The sequence below is a fragment of the Phoenix dactylifera genome, chromosome 4 (genome assembly GCF_009389715.1).
Source record: "Phoenix dactylifera cultivar Barhee BC4 chromosome 4, palm_55x_up_171113_PBpolish2nd_filt_p, whole genome shotgun sequence".
NCBI classification, from domain to species: domain Eukaryota; kingdom Viridiplantae; phylum Streptophyta; class Magnoliopsida; order Arecales; family Arecaceae; genus Phoenix; species Phoenix dactylifera.
Genome location: NC_052395.1, coordinates 23,517,084 through 23,522,805, shown reverse-complemented (window position 1 = coordinate 23,522,805; position 5,722 = coordinate 23,517,084). Strand labels below are relative to the sequence as shown.

At 39.4% G+C, this 5,722-nt stretch overlaps 1 pseudogene; it reads right to left on the bottom strand.

Annotated features, from left to right (window-relative positions):
- Positions 1-1,627: 1,627 nt before the first annotated feature.
- On the bottom strand, positions 1,628-5,371 carry LOC120110670 (annotated as a pseudogene).
- Positions 5,372-5,722: the final 351 nt, after the last annotated feature.

The following is a 5,722-nucleotide window of genomic DNA, read 5'->3' as shown; positions in this document are numbered from 1 at the left end:
CTGAATCTCCTTTCGAACTTGTTCATTGTGACGTGTGGGGGCCTTTTTCAGTTCCATCACATGACAATTCTCGATATTTTTTAACTGTGGTTGATGACTTCAGTAGATCCACTTGGGTATTCCTAATGCGCTCAAAATCACAAACACAACCTCTTATCCGGTCATTTTTTAACCTTATAAAAACCCAATTTGGTGCCAATATCAAGGCTGTACGCACTGATAATGGTGCTGAATTCAACCTTCAAGAGTTTTTTGCCCCTAAGGGAGTTCTTCATTAGCATTCATGCGTTGAGACTCCACAGCAAAATGGCATAGTAGAATGTGTGAATGTGTTCCCCTCAAATTCTGGGGTGAATGTGTGCTCACAGCCACTTACCTTATCAATAGAATGCCTTCCCCTTTGCTATCAAATCAATCTCCTTATAAAGTGCTGTTTTCATCAAAACCTGCATATGATCATCTCAAGGCCTTCGGATGTTTATGTTATGTTTCTCCTCTCACACGACATCGAAACAAGTTTGATTCCCGGGCTGAGCCGGCTGTTTTCCTTGGTTATCCTTACGGAATGAAAGGATACAAAGTTTACAGCTTGAAGTCCAAAACCATCTCATTGCTCCTCTTGAGGGGGAGTCTTGAAATTCATCTTGAAATTCAACCGTTGGGAGGAAACACAATTCAAATATTTTGTCCTCTTGCTTCCTGTGCCCTGTTTTCTGATACGCTTGACATCCTACTGATACGCCACTGTAGATGCTGATGTGGACTGCTGCAGGGAGCTGGAGCTGAGCTGGAGCTTATGTGGACAAGGGAGAAGTTAACTACCAACTGAATTCAATTAGTTGGTTGGGGTAACTGAATTCAGTTGAGGGCTCTTGTATTCACTGTGAACAGTAGCTGTAAGTTTATAAATAGGGAGCCGATGGATGTAATCAAGTGAATTCAATGGAAATGAGAAATTATTTATCTTCTCCCATCACTCTCTTGATCTCCTGCATCTTCTCAGTTCAGGAGTTTTCCTGTTCTTGATATTTCACCTTCTTGATCTCCTGCAGCCTCCTAGGCCAGAGGTTTCTTCATTTTAATAGATGCCACCTTGAGCGATGCATCTACTAATTAAATATGGTAGATGCAGCACCGTATTGCAGGCAGTCAATGAAATCTTGAGCCTGCCACCTCCATGTCCTTTCTCTAAGCGCCTGTTTGTTGATAAACATGGTCCAGGTCTCCATCTATTCAGGAAGAAAACAAGCCAAGAGCAAGAATGTAATTATTTTAAATAATAGAGAATTTTTAATTAGATGGAGATTGCAGCCATCCAAATTTCACATGCACCTGCATGCCAAATGCTGATATCAAAGCTATAACTAGCCAAAGTGGCCAATATAACACCCATAAGAACCATTTGGAATTCAGCAGGGTGGTTTGCCTGGAAGCAAATATTTCTATTAACTATGTTGAAAAAGTTCTGCAAATAAGTTTTGCAACTAGGAAGAAAAAATGTACCAGCAGGCAGACGAGCCAAGGTCAGTTTAGCACATGCAAGGAGCCATGAATGTTTTAAGCTGCTACTACAAACCTAAAGTAGCTGAGAATGAAGTGATTTATGGTACATCAAACTCTTCTCCTATCATTTCAGTTTATCGAAAAGCTTCAGTGCAACCTGCAGTTTGGTAAAGAAATTCTAGCTCATCATCATAATGAACTCTGTCCAGCATTGAGGACCGACACTACTGCAAAAGCATACTTACACAATTGTCTACACAAGACCAGTAGTCGAAGTATCATCCTGTACAATGCCTGTGCCCACTTTCATCTCCTTTAATTCTCTCGACACATGCCTGCAGAAATAAAACATGGATGTTCAAGATATAAAAGCAAGTGCACCATAAATAGTTGATACATTGGACTTGCTTGTAATGTAAGAGTAGAGAATTATATAATACATGACGTACATGCTGTACTTACCATGTTAACTGAAAGAGCATGTACTTCCAAGATTTAATGATTATGACTGGTGTATATAAAGGACCTTCACATACATGTCACTGGTGTGGACATACACTACATTTTAAATCAAGACAGTTTGGAAGTATATGACAGAATAGATGTTAACGCCCAAGTACCTTATGTTTATTACACCACTTTGTGTTCGTTGCTTAATTGATGGAGATCACACTTTCTCAACTGTCGTCCTTTTGCGTCCAGGTTTACAAACTTGCTCTATGCTATTTGTAAGAATACTTCTTAGAGAGCTATCATAGAAAATTGGATTATCTAGTGCCCACAGAGACTTGCATTAGTTGCAATGACCCCAAAAGTTATGCGGAAAAGGTAGTAAAGCATAGCTGGAATACAGCAAGCTAAGTATCGTCAGCCACCAGCAAGTTCATTGGGTTCAAGCAAAAAAACAGTTCTGATGGTCAAATTAAGACCATTTCGGTGGTGCACTTGAATTCAAAGACAATCCAGTAAGGTACTGGCTTACAGTAATAGGAAAGCTCAAGAATGCAGGTTAACCATAAACACAAAATAAATAGAAAGATGGACTGGAACTCTTTACAAGTATGCTAACCTGATATGCACGTAAAGGCCTCACACATGTTGGCTTGCAAGAGACCTCAAGGTATTTCTTCTGATCAACAAGTTCCTCATCTGCCCTGAAGAAAACCAAAACCAGCATTGCTGAAACTCATTGATTTGATTTTCTTATCTTAAACAACCAAAGAACTCAAGAACCATCAATGAATGCACACAACTCCAATTCAAAATATTCCTAAACATATAGTCAATGTACTTGTCTATTAATTGGAAGGGCCTATGCCTTCAATAATAATTGAAATATTGAATTTTTGTTCTACATCTCTCTTTTAAGTGAGATGGGCCTTCATAAATTTTAACACCTGAAAGACAATATAAAACCCTTTTGTATCAGCCATAACCCATATTAGAATAAATGAAAGAGAAAAAGAAACAAAACAAACTACAATCTTTATTACGCCGTCTACATTCTCAAAAAAAGAAAAAAAAAACATGGCTGAGGCATTCAAGCGAGAGAGAGAGAGAGAGAGAGAGAGAGAACACAAGAGGTTTTTCAGAAAATCGTTGGAGAAACCAAGTTGATTTGGTTAACTAGTTATCATGTAAGACATTAAAGATAAGTAAAATATAATTTAAGGGTTTAGATGCACTTAGATTGGGTAATGCTATCCCTAACGCATTCCAAGCATTTTCGCACAGTGGAGTGAGGGGCCTTTATATTACCCATGACTGGATAAGAATGAGAAAAGGGTCTAAAGAAAATCAATTGCTCTGAAAAAATGTAGACAATTACAAGATTTGCACTTTTATTATTAGTACATTTGCTAGCTTAAGAATTTTGGTAGTTTAACAGTATAATATTTCTTTTCCTTTTAAGCGGGGGGTGGGGGGCGGACAACAGTTATCCAAGGCTAACCAAATACAAAGTCAAGAAACAAAGCACTAGTACATCACTAAGGTACTCTGTCCAAAACAGGTTTCAGTTTTCTTTTGTTTTCAGTGCAAATAGAGGTTCATTTTGATGTTGTAAACAATGTAATTAGTTGTCTTGGACTTGTTCCTGAAAATTCTTGAGTTCCTCCCAGAGACTCCAACAGATGATAGAAGAAAGTACATCCTAACCATAGCACCAACAGAAAGTTCCTTGAAAAGATCTCGGCTTACTCCAAATATCGGAGATGTAGTATTTCATATTATTTCTTTTATCATATATATGCTAGTCTGTGTTTATCTATGTAAGTGCCTAAATATCATTTGATTGTCATTGGATGATTAGATGGATGGCTCTATACATGTACATCACAGAATGATTTGAAAACACCTTGACCGCCCTCAATTCTGCTATATTTGTTTAGCCCATTTTGGATATTAGAATAAAAACGTCGGTATAAGTGTAAAGATCCATATGTGGATGATATATTGGAGTGCAGTAATTTGAGATGATATGGGCATGACTAGGATTTGTTTTGATGATTTAAGAAAAGAGAGTATCATGGTATAAATTGATGATAAATAACCCCCTATAGTAAAAAGTGGACGTTAAGAACTCATACAATCCTAATTAGTTCGAATAATGGTTGCTGGTTATGGTTGTTTACTATTGAGAAAAGATGCTTCGAAACCCGAAACGACTGCAGTTGAATTTTGGCTCAATTTTGCTTGAAAAAGTTTGTACCAGCTGAATGGAGTCGACCCCTAGCATCTAGGAGTTGACTCATGTGAAGCTTGAGTCGAGCCCAAGGATGAGAGGGTCGACTTGCTACGTGCCACAGTGAAGAAACAGAGAGCTGCAAAGTTCTGAGGCTGCAGGAGTCGACCTCATGCTTGGTCGAGTCGACTCCAGGTTTTCTGATGTCGACCCCTGAACTAAGGGAGTCAACTCGCTAAGTGCCGCAGAGAAAAACAGAGAGGTATTTTTCGAATTGCTTGCAGGAGTCAACTCCAGCTTTGCGGGAGTCGACTCGAGGTATGCTTGAGTCAACTCCAAGACTGAAAGAGTCGACTCTTTGGGAGGACAGTATACCAGTTCTTCGTGCCGTTTTTCTTTGAGCCGACCCGAGGATTTTCCTTCGACTCAAACTTACTAAGAGTCGACCCCTGAAAGTGACGAGTCGACCTGATCATGGAATTGATTGAAATGGTGACAAGATGGGCTTTTGACTTAGAGATTCGTAGGGAAGTTATCTATGTGTTGGAAACCTATAAATAGGGGTATTTTGTGAACCCTAGGAGTTGTTTTTAGTTCTATCTCTCTTGTAAACCCTACAAGGTTTTGATCTCTCTTGTAAGCCCTAGTTGTGCAATCTCCAATGGAAAAGAGAGATCGTTGTAACCCTTGCTGAATATATTAATCTGTGGGTGTGGCCTCCGTGGACGTAACCCGTATTGGGGTGAACCATGTAAAATTGTTATCTTTGTGATTGTTTGATTTTATTCTCTACTACTTCTTTTTCTCGATTTATCTTTCCACAGTTTGGATCCAGAAAAGAGAATAGTACGATCGAAAAATGAGTTCTTGAATCCCCAACAACTAGTATCAAAGCAACGTTCCTCGTGTTCCAATGGTTGATGAAGAAAGATTGAGGATAGAGAAATTCAACAGACATAACTTTAGTGTGTGGAAGATGCAGATGGAGGATTACTTGCCCTCAAAAGATCTGGATCTACCACTGGGCAGAGAAGAAGCGAAGCCGACAGACATGCCGACGGCGAAGTGGGAGTGTCTTGATAAGTAGGCGCTCGCCGCTATCCGTTTGTCCTTGGCATCGGAGATCCTCGCCAATATATCCATAGTGAAGACTGCAAAAGATTTGATGGACACACTGGCGTCCATGTATGATGAGCCAATAGAAACGAATAAGGTATTTCTTGTTCGACGATTGTTCACTTTGAAGATGAGAGACAGTGGGAGTGTTCATTCACATCTGAGTGAATTCAACACCCTATGTGCCCAATTAGAATCTGTGAAGATCACGTTCACTGATGAGGTGAAGGTGTGGGCTTTTCTAGGTCAAATGCCTGAAAGTTGGAAAGGCTTCATCACAACTGTTAGTAATTCTTCGAAAAAGACTATAGGGAGGTTTGATGAAATGGTGACTCTTATTCTAAGTGAAGAGGCTCGAAGAAAAATCCTGGATCCATCAGCGAGTTCATTTGGGAATGCGCTGGCTTTTGAAGAACTTAG